This window comes from Eupeodes corollae, chromosome 1 (assembly GCF_945859685.1).
Source record: "Eupeodes corollae chromosome 1, idEupCoro1.1, whole genome shotgun sequence".
Classification (NCBI taxonomy): Eukaryota; Metazoa; Arthropoda; class Insecta; order Diptera; family Syrphidae; genus Eupeodes; species Eupeodes corollae.
The window spans coordinates 268420662-268432990 of NC_079147.1; positions in this window are offsets into that span (position 1 = coordinate 268420662).

Genomic DNA, 12329 nt, shown 5'->3' on the forward strand with positions numbered 1-12329 from the left:
TTCAAGTGAGAATATTGAGCTAAAATAAGATAAAAATGTCAATGGGTGGTCTATTCTATATCCCCCTGTTAAGTGGGCGGAGTAATTTTTCAATTCAATTCAATTCAATTCAATTTATTACTTATGTATATTTGGTTATTATAAGCATTCTGTAATGGGAGCTAGCTCTGACAAATTTGACAAGGTTTGTCCAATCTGATCCATTAAAAATTTCAATCGTTTCCTGTACTGATAGGGATGGTTTACCAAAGCATTCTCTTCTTTGCTGGTTAAAAATTGAAAACACTGATGAAATGAAAGCAATATTCTTTAGCTCTCAAGTTACATAAATTGCAAAATTGGTCAAAGTTTCCGTTGTATGGTTTTCCATTTAAATGTAGAAGTTCGCATCTTGATTTAAAAATTAGGGAAATATCTTCATAGGAGAAAGAATCTTGGAAAATCTCTGATTTCGGTTATATTTTCAAGTTTTTGAACGATTTCGAAGAACTTCGTTTTCATCTGAACAATATTATTGAGATTGATCTGCACAACTTCCCCGCAGGAAGCAGCAATGTTTTCCCATGTCCTCATCTACAGTCCTTATTCCGAATTTCGTAGGGAATCATTATCTTACATAACCGAGTTTCCCGTAGACCAAGCATTTTAATTAAATTGTTCGATAGCTTAGTAGAAAAAAAATATTAGGAATTTATTTAAATTTATTTTAGTATAGTAAAAAGTTAGAAAATATGCATTAATATATATGTATTAATATAAATGAGGAAAAGAACTTATCCCGACGCGGTATGCAGCCAAATTGAAAGAGATTACGGACAACTTGCTCTTGGCTTAAGCTAGAGGCGTTGCCATTAGTTTTGTTAAGATTTACAATATTAGTTTCGGAAATAATTGTCATAGATCTTTAACATAAATAATCAGCCTGTAATTTTAGACTTAAAGTAAAAAGCTTTGGCAGGCCTATTTCCAAATAAATGGAATAGTTTGGTGCGGTTAAGGGAATATTGAATATTTCCTTTAAGAAAATTCTTTGAAACTTTGCAATTTCTTCGTATAACAAAGCGAACATTTCACGACTGCATTGAAAATATTATATTTTATTAAAAGGTTTATGTGATCGTTCGAGAAAATCTTCTTCAAAGTAGCAATAATTAAGCTTTGTGAAGTTTTTGCTTTTTCTGCAAGGTGCTTGCTATAATCCAGGGTTGAATTTAGTAAAATCCCCAAATACTTGAGTTCTTTCGATATTTCTGAACGACTTCCGTTGAGTATCCATGTGTTCCTAACTTCTCTCTGATTGGATTGCGAAAAGACCATTACTTTCGTTTTGTCTGTGTTGATGACAACACCTCACTTTACACAATAGTCCGTAAGAAGATTACCATCATTTAAAGGGTTTCTGCTGATTCGGATGACAAAAGAAGGTGATCAGCGTAGAGTGATACATTTATTACGATACCCGCAATTCGGACACCTCCGAATTGCGTAGCTATATCATTAATAAAAAGAGCAAATAAAAGAGCTTTACTCCAATAAGTGATTTAAATGGTTTTGAATATGTTTTGCCATCCCAGACTGCAGCTTCAGTATATTTGTACAAACAACGGATTATTTGGATGAATTTTGTCGACACTCCAAGTTAAGAAGGTTTAAAAAATAAAGCATTTCGATTTACCAAATCAAATGCAGCTTTAAAATCGACAAACAATGTGTAGGTATACTTTTTTGTTTCTGGCTTGAAATGCTTTTACTATTGATGTTAAAGTAAATATGTGGTGAACCGTCGAATAGTTCTTTTTAAAGCCTGCTTGTACTCTGTAAGAATATTGTTTAGATCACCTTTCTTATGGATTGGAAAAACAATCGAATTTTTAAAAGAGGAAGGCACATCAGAATTATCAAAAATATATCAAAAAAAGGGGCTGCATTTTTAAATATTCTTAGGGTATCCCATCTTCACCTGGGGCTTTTCCGCCCTTGGTTCTTTGAAGAACGAGTTGTATTTTATTGGCTGATATAACTGCGTCCAATATATCATAACAAACTAGCGGCTGTACGTTTCAGAAAGTAGTTGTTGGGTTGTTTTGAAGATGTTTTTTGAAATAGTCAGATAGATCATCTGCAGAAACACTTAAGCCTATAGAGTTGTGTGAACCGTTAATTTATTTTGCCATTTTTCAAAACTGTTTTGTGTTTTTGAATTGAATGATGATTGATCTTGCATGGATTCAAAATTGGTTTCCTTAATGAAGCAGATTTTCTTATACTTCTCATTCGCTTGTATGTACCATTTCCGAATTTTATCACAAGAACATCTGCGGAAGGCTTTCAATAGTGCGAATGATTTTTTTCTGGCTTTAAGACATTCTGTATCAAACCATTTTTGTGCAAAAGAATTCGTAGTTTTTGGAGTGGAGTTAATTGCAGAACATTTTATGGATTCTGTTAATTGAGTTGTGAGTGCGGAAGTTGACAAATTAGTTGGAGGGGTGTGTGAAAGGTAATCATCTAAATAGTGTTGATATATTTATTAATTTGGGGGTTTCCATTTTAATAGGGGCATCGAACTAAGGGATCTCTGTGGCCAATCAATGTAAGATTTAAATTCAATTACTTATGAGTAATGGGCCATGATCAGAAAATTGTTTACTCAAAACTTCACATTTGTATATAAGAGTAATCAATCACCGATACAAAATCATTGATTTTAAAACAACGACAACATCTACAATATTGTGATATAACTTTTCTCAAAACCAAAAATCCGTTCATGTATAGGGTTTTCGAATAAGGGCGGGTAGATGGGCAAATTGTCAATAGTGGCGTTTTCTGCTTAAACCACATGTTGTCTAGGTGCATATGGTTCAATTTGTGCCATAAGGAACGGTGCTGTTAACGGTGACCGCCTCACTAACGTCGTTTTCGAAAAAGTATGCACCAAACGGTAACTTTTTAAGGATGCATTATCAACTGGTGAACCTCGAGTGAGGCATTCATCCAAAAAGGGGCTTTGTCACCAAAGTCGATTATTCGGCCAAATTTGAGATCCTCTTCCAAACGATTCGAGCCCAGTCAGCAAACAAATGGCGTTGTCTAATGTCATGAACATAGAGCACCTGGGTTAGTTTGATCTTGTACGGGTGTAGGCCCAAGTTCCTAAGCAAAATTCGCCAAGTTGAAATCTGCGAAAGGTCGAGTTCTTGTGCACGGCGAGGAATAGACTACCTCAAGTTCTGCTGTACACTTTCACGGTCCGCTGCCATGTTCTCAGCCGATCTTGAATTTTTTTAACGTACAATTTGGCCACCAAACGTTAAAGAATGGACTGTGAAGGACCACCACGTACACCGTAAAAAGGGCGCAATGCTCGCAACATTTGTTTTAACGAACACTCATTTTGATAATAACGTTTTATCATTTGAACGTGCTTTTCAATCGTGTTACTTGTCATGATGATTTGGCATAAACAACTGAATAATAAACAAAAGATTTGACAGATGTTACCAAAATAAAATGGCCGCAATGGGTTTTCAAAAAACCCAATTAAAAAACCTTTTAGAAGGTTAGGTTAATTTAAAGTGGCTGTCCGTGATGAAGTACGACACTCTTAGGCCAGTTAATAGCTCATTGTAATTCTTTTAAGCTTAGTGAAACCAGTGTGAGTCCCATACGAAACGTGAAAGACTGATTATGATAATGCGACTGAGATAGCTCAGATCGTTACAGAAGAATTCTCCTAAGTAAGTCTTACGTTTTCGAGCTAGAGCAATATGCCAGCATTAGTCAATCGTGGTAGACTGGGTTCTACCATCTCTGGCGATATCATCTGCCTTACAATTTGTTAAAATGTCGCTATGGCCCGGCGCGAACGGCACCCAGCAAAGGTGAATATTTAACTGTTGTTCCATCTCCCTTCGAGATGATCGACAATTATGGACTGTAGATAGAGTCCAGAAACCAAAATCTTCCTATGTTTTTGATCCATCTGTGTAAAAGTGTTTTGACTCGTCTTCCAGAAATGCCCTATCCTCGCAGAAAGATCTGGAAGTTATAGAAATGTGGAAGTTATTGTCGAACTACAGTTGGCATGTTGAGACATAGATAGAAGTCTTGTATAAATACATGCCCTTAAATAGATATCAATCAATCTTTCTAGGGTCTTAAGAAGGAATGAAAATTGCCTTAAGATCTTTAGGGTTAACTTGCGATATACAAAACTTTCACTTCTCTCCAGGTTGAGAGAATATGGACCAGATATAGACAGCTGTTGAAAATTTCCTCAAAGATTGGTGAAATTATGTCTGGGGTTTTCCGTAGTTTGGCTGGTGTTGTGCCATCTAGTCCTGCAGATTTAAATGGTTCGAAGTTGTTGGAAGCCCATTGAAGCTTGTCCCTTGTAATCAGACCTTGAGGATATTATGCAATGGTACTAGAACGTATTTGATTGTTACAAGTTGCGGTTAAAGAGCTACCAGGAAAGAAAGTACCCAGTAGTAAGTTCAGCAATTCTTCACTTGATATTTTCCAGGAACCATCTGCATTTTTCACACAGTTTGGTGTTGCCGGATTATGTAGTTGAAAGAATTGTTCGTAGCCTAGAGGCCTCGGAAGTTTCACCGCCAGGAAGATCGTTTAAATTTCTAAAGTGCCTTCTTATAACTTTTTAGTGAGAAGGTAGCCTTGTGCCTTTGGCTCGGTTAAAGAGTTTTCTACATTCTTTTTTTTTTTATAATTTTCAGGCACTCAACGGGGTTATTAGTACCCTTTATATGTTTATATTAAAACACAGTGTGAGCATTAGGAAAATAGGGAAGTATTTAAGAGGAGATACCGGCGCACATTAGTCTTAAAGTTTTGAATATCAAAATGGGAGGACAAAACAGAGCTGGCTAAAGCATTCTACATTCTCGATGTGCGATTTAAGAAAGAATCTCTATACTTGACAGTACGCCCCGAAATTAAGCTCAAGGCTAAACTGATGAGCATTCCTAGAAGTGCGAATATTACGGCTGAATCGTTTAAGGGGTGGAATGCAACTGGCTAACACGGCAGAACATTGTTTGTAAAAATATCGATACAAAAATGAAAGGCATGAAACATTGAGGCTGTGTTCGAGTGATGTAAATGTTTCGATTGTAGTTCTATCACCTATAAAAGCCCTTTTTTATATTCTATCCAAGAGATTTAATCTTGTTTTAGGGGTACCTGCCCAGATATGCGAATTATATTCAAGCTTTGGAAGGATGAAGGCTTTGTAAATTACAGCCAGATTAGAAGGTGTGAAACATTTCTTGCACCGTCGTCGCAGAAATCATAAGCACCTGGCAGCATTTTTGACAATATCAAATATATGACCATTCCATAAAAAGTGAAAACTGGTATGAGAAGCTGAGGATTCTGTCGTCGGCGAAACAGTTTAAAGGATTAGAAGTGGCAGACAAAAGATCATTTATGAATATAAGGAAGAGAGTCGGAAACAAAACAAAGCATTTATTTTATGCATTTCAGACTTGAAACCTTCGAATACAACTTGTATTGAATGGTTATAAAGGTAATTTCTAATCCATCGAAGAAGAGATTCATCAATACCAAAAGCACGCATTTTTGATAAGAGATAAGAGCTTGGATCCAAACTCTATCAAATGCTTTTGAAATATCAAGAACAATAATCTTACTTTTTCCAAAAGGATGTAAAGATTTGTTTCACTGTTTGGTAAGATAAACCAGAAGATCACCAGTGGACCTATTGCTACGAAAGCCATACTGTCGGCCGTTAAGACGCTTCCGTTCTTCGAGATATTTCTTGAGCTGATAATTGATCAGCGTTTCCATTACCTTGGAAAGAGGGGACGTGAGTGGTATTGGACGATTGTTAAGGGGAGAGGAGTATTCGCGTTTTTTAGGGACAGGCTGGACAAATACCGTTTTCCATCCGCTCGGAAAGATGGAAAAGTTTACGCAGTGGTTTTGCCAGCGTTGAAGAATATGTCTAGAGTTTTGATCCACATTGATATTGAATTTTATATATCTATGATTAGAAAACGAGTGTTCTTTGGATACTTTCCAGTCCAAGTGGTGATATATTTTTTTAATATCCATTTCTTGGAAAAAATACAGACAGATTTAATAAAACATTGTTACATTATTTTTGTTGTAAGTGTATAATCTTGGAAACACATAGAATAGGGACCCTGATTTTTATGTTCATTGATGGTTTGGATTAAGTATTTTTCCTACTCTCTCTAAAATAATAAAAGTTATATAGCTTTACAACAAAACATGTTTCAAAGTTTTTTAGATACTCACGTTTTAGGATATTTTTTTTAAATTCTTTTACTAATACTAGCCCTAATTTTAAAGCAAAGTACTTCTGGAATTCAAATGGAAATCTGCCAGATGACTTGAATTATGTTGTGACAGGTGGCGCAAACTTAACGCCTTTGGTTTATTTTTAATAAAGATTCCTATATTTTAATAAATATATTCGTAAGAATTTATATTCAAGGCCAATTATTATTTATTATATTCCCAATTGGACTTTTCTTTAATTTACAAAGAAAATTAATTTTTATGACAACTTAATCTCCAAAAACAATTTTTTACCAGACAATTGTTTTTCCTTTGATGATGATTATTTTTCTGTGTCAAAACACGAGTTCGCTTTTTGTTTTTCGAAATAAAAACATTCAACACAAATTTGTACGAAAATATTTTGGTTTAATATGTTTTTTCTTGACTTGACAGATATAACAACCCACGCAATTGATACTCAAATGTGGGTGGTGGTGTTGCAATTCAAAATAAATAAAAACAAATTAAAATTAAAATATTTGTGATGAAAATATAAAAAAGCATCAAGCAATTGCAAAAGTCTAGAATGTTAAAAATAAAATTTGACGGAAAATTTATAAATTAAGTGCACAAGTACTTTCGTTTAAATAAAAGTGAAAAAAGAAAATTAAAGAAGAAATAAGCATTTTTTAGTACAAAAGAATCTGAAATATTCCTATCAATAAATCAATTTTGTTGGTTGCATTTAAAAAAAATGTAAATGTATATTCACCATTTTGTGAAACTAAATTAAATTTTTGTTTATTTTTAAAACAGAATTTTCAAATTTTAATCTTCATCACACACATAATTTTAATGACGTCAATGGATTTTCGACTTCATTTCATTTAATATCGTCACTGACATTGAAAAAGTATTTCTTTTGTCGAAATAAGTAAAATAAAGAAAATATATGTAACTAGCACATAAATTCCGCGGCTGAAATATTTGAAAAGTAAGAGTTATTTTATTTTTATACTATTTTTGCCGAATGGATGATTTTACTAATTGTCTGTGATTTATGTCACAATAAATTTGGCTCCAAATATCTCAGAATGTTCGATTTTAGATGTGATAAGTTATTGGCAAGCAATTATATTATCTTGTAAGTTTTCGAAAAGGGGATTTAAGTTTAAATTTCAGCAATAGTTACGAATGAAAATTAACAGAATGGCAAATGTGCTGGCGAGCTTTAAATATATTTTTATACATAAAATTTCACGTATTTAAAATCATAAGTGAAAAAAGAAGCTGGAATGCGACCCACACTGATATAATTTCCCATCCCGCCTGTCAATTTGTCTTGCTTAAAAGTTTGTAGGTTTTCGTGTTAGGTTAAAAAAATTGTCACTTGAATTATTCTTAAAAATTTTAAAATGACCAACAAAATTTTTCATATAAATAAAAAGTTTAGTTTAAAAATCTAGTTTTGTTAAATAGATTTTCAGTCAAAAACAAATGTTTATCAATCTAAGTAGCATTTCTTAAATTTTTATAAATTGGATGAATGAAATTAATTCGAAAGATATCAAGAAACGAACATTAATTTTTATTAAATTTGTCTACTATTTTTTGTAGATCTTATTATTTAATGGAAAAAAAAACTACTCAATATCGAAAACAATATTTTCTGTGAAATAAAAAAATAGTTTGAAGACACTATTTTTAATTTTTGAAAAGCTTTTTAAGTCGAAAATTTTTAAAAAGTTTAAGCATTGTTTTTTTTTTTTAGTTTTTTATATTTAAAAAAAAAACTGTCTATTGGATTTTTCTCAAAATTTTACTGAATGTTGGAAACAATATTTTGTATAATAAAAAATAAGTTGGAAGCAATAATCTCAAATTTTTGGAAAGATACTTGAGTCGAAATTAAATTTTTACCAACTTTGAGTAGGTAATGTTTTTTTTTTATGTTTTTATTTTTTATATACAAAACCGTCAATTTGATTTTTGTCAAAATTTTACCAGATATCAAAAACATTATTTTTAATTGCACGAAATAGTTTTGGAAATGAAATCATTTTGTATTCGTATAATTTTCGAGGTTGACATTTTTTTCCGTTTTTTTTTTTTTTTAATTTATAAAAAAAACGTTAATTGGATTTTTTCCAAAAATATGTTTGTTTGGCATCAAGTTGATATAAAATTTAATTAAAGTCTCCACACTATTGGTTCGTGAAATATTCAGGGTTTACCAAAATGTTCAAAAAAATCAAATCAAATGGGGTGGCGCAACAGTCCGTTGTGAACCAGGGCCTAGTGACTTACAACTCACAACCATTCCTGTGTGCGAGTACTGTTGTCAGGAATGGAAGGGACCTACAATTTAAGGCCGAATCCGAACGGCTAGTTTTGAGAAAGCACTTTTTCATGACAAGAATTACTCTTGAAGGATTTGTCAATTCCTCGCAAGAGGCAGTACCCGCGAAATTATTATTTTTTTTTTTTTTACCAAAATGTTCACCTTTTTTTAAACTGCTATGGTAAGGAAACCACGTAATCAATTTTCTTGAGAGTCCTTTCTGCATTTTTCTGTATTATTATCTGTATAACAACATTTATTTGAAATCGATATCTTTTTTGGTTCTTGCGCTATGAATGACGAAAAAACGTCACGAAATTACGAACGGACGAACGTACGTACAAACGCAATTACAGACATCCCTCTTAAAATCAATGCTGCCAGTAAATGTTATGACTCCACCTTTACTAGAGCGAGTTAGCTATTCTATGGCACCAATTTTTTTCGCACTCGTACTGTGGCAAGAGTTCTTAAAGATCTCAACAATCATAAATCCGCTGGTCCGGATGGTATCTCCGCTATTGTTCTGAAGAGGTGTTCTTCAACGCTGGCAAAACCACTGCGTAAGCTTTTTCATCTGAGCGGATCGAAAACCGCCGACAGTATGGCTTTCGTATCTTCTGGTTTATCTTACCGAACAGTGAAACAAATCTTTACATCCTTTTGGAGAAAGTAAGATTATTGCACTTGATATTTCAAAAGCATTTGAAAGAGTTTTGCACCAAGCTCTCTAATCGAAAATGCGTGCTTTTGGAATTGATGAATCTCTTTTTCGTTGGATTAGAAATTACCTTTCTAATCGTTCAATACAAGTTGTATTGGATGGTTTCAAGTCTGAAATTCAAAAAATTAATGCTGGCGTCCCTCAGGGCTCCGTTTTGTCTCCGGCTCTCTTCCTTATATTCATAAATGATCTCCTGTCTGCAACTTCTAACGTAATACATTGTTTCGCTGACGATAGTACTGCATAGAGCTGCAACGACAAAATATGATAAGTTCATTAATTTCTGATCTTGATAGAATTGTCCAATGGGGAGTCAGAAACAGTTTAGAATTTAATGCTTCGAAAACCCAATGCCTCTTGTTTTGTATCGTTAAAGCGAGATATACCCCTTGTAATTATCCATAGATGGCACTTGCATCGAGGAGACTGAACATCTCGATATTCTCGGCATGTGTATCACCAACCACCTTTTGTGGAATGATCATATAAGCGATGTTAACAAAAAAGGCCCAAGATGTTTAGGTTGTCTAGGGCGAAGCAAGAAGTTTGTCTCCCCCTCTGATCTGGCTTTTATTTACAAGACTTATATACTCGTACGTCCAAATCTTAAGTATTACTCCCATATCTGGGCTGGTGCTCCTGCAACTTATTTAAGCCTCTTGGACAGTATTGAACGTAAGATCATTTACGTCGCTCGAACAACGTTGTAAAGTTTCCTGTCTCAGCCTCTTTTACCATTATTTTAACGTGAAATAGCCAGCTGCATTTCTCCCCTTAAACTGTTCAACCGTAATACTCGCGCTTATAGGAATGCTCATCAGTATACCCTCGAGCCCAACTTCGGTCGTACCGTCAATCGTTCTTTAGCCGTAGTACGCGAATGTGGAATTCCTTACCACACTCTGTCTTTCCCAGCCATTGCAATATTCAGGAATTCAAAACCAATGTGCACCGACACCACTTTTCAACAACTCTCTCCCTTTCCTAGTGTTCAAACTGTGTCATAATAAGGGTAGTAATATCCCCTTAAGTGTGTGCTTATTATAAAAAAAAATGTTTTATTTCGACTCTAGGGACCTTGAAACGTCGAGAAATGTCAACATTTTTAATTCGCCAAATCTAACCCATTACAATAACTTCTTATGGGCAGTTAATAATGAGTTTATAAAATTTATTTAATTCGTTGTTCTTTTTCGTTGTTCCAAGAATTAATTAATAATTCATTTGACTTTTAAGGTGCTCCAATGTGAAAATGGACCCCTCCATTAATATTAATTTTTGATGAAAATTGAGGTCATTTTGAAACGTTTCAAACACCCAACCACAAAAGATACGACATTTCTCATGCTCAACCAGCTTCCAAATCAATCTGCTGAAATAGCGGGACATTTAAAAAGAGTTCTCTTAACCCTTTATTTAAAGTCATGATTCTCGGCGATACATTAAAAAAATCATTTATTAGGAAGAACAAACTTCTAAATTTAATATTATTTGCACGATATTTAAGAAAAGGCTAACTTTTTTTAGCAGAAAGATATCTAGAATGAGTTAAAATTAATACAAAGTTTGCCAAGAAACTTAGAGATTTTGCTAAATATACTTTAGAAAACTTGAAACAGGAAAAATCGTAAAAACTTAACCTCAAAGGGTCTGTGATTTACGATCTAGAGACTTTTTTCTTACGGTAACCTTAAATTATTTTTTTTCTGATACTAGGGGCAGAAAAAAACAGTTACCACAAGAATCACTTATATTCATAAGAGGAAATAGGAAACAACAATGGTGGGCCTCAGAGCTAGACTCGTTCCGAAAGAAAATGTAGGAAACTCTAATCGATCTTTCTGGTGGCCCTTCTGTGGCTCGATAGAAAGACAGAACTTCCGAACTTATTTACGAACAATTCTTTTAACTAATCTAGCGATGTGAAGCTGTCCGAAAAATGCAAGTTATTTTCATACCCAAAGCAGGAAAATGCTCGCAAATCAATCCTAAAGATCTACGACCTATAAGTCTATCATTATAAATTCTTAAGACCTTAGAAAGATTTATTGATATCTTTTTAAGGACAGGTATTGATACAAGACTTCTGTCTATGTCTTAACATGTCTTTTACTTTTAACAACGTGAACACATCTTCAATCACATCTGCACTAACATTTTTGAACGCAGAGGATTCACTTGGGGAGTTAATTCATTTATTGCTGACTAGCAGATTAATTAACTCAAAACTGGGAAATTCTTCTGCTAGAAGATTCGTTATTGAATGGACACCGCAAGGTGGTATTCTATCTCCTCTCTTCTTTAACCTGGGGGTAAATGAAGTCTTAGCTGGTCTGGATGCGGAGGGTTTCAAGTGATGCGGATGACGTTGCGATAGCGGTCTCAGGAAAGAATCTTACCACCATAAAATAACCCCGACAAAACGCCTTAGACAAATTAATATTTTGACCTGATCGTCGTGGAAAAGTTCTATTTTAGAGAACATACATAATTCTATTTGTTGACGCTTAAAGAATCCAATTAAAGTTCTCTAATGAGGCTAAGTACCTGGGTCTTATTTAAGACAGAAAAAACTAAATAGGAAACGTAATATACAAGAAAAGTCAAAAATGCTGCAATAGCTCTACTTTCTTCCATATTTCTATACCTTTCAGATCTTTCTGGGAGGAAAGAGCATTTCTGAAAGACGAGTCAGCGGTTGGTGGAGGTGAGGTCTATGCTTTGAACGACTGAAATAAAGTCTCTTATTTTGAATCCCCAATCATTGTAGCGTGCTTATTGCGGAACTTTTGGCTATTAAGAAGTCTTGTTCTGGCTTGAAGATAACGTTATATCAATATCTGATATCCGTATTTTCCAAGATAGCCAGGCCGCTATCAATCTCTGCATTCTGTTTCTACAAACTTTATAACAATCCATAGCTGTCGATCATCTCTAATTGAGAACAGAACAGTTTAATATTCATCTTGGTGC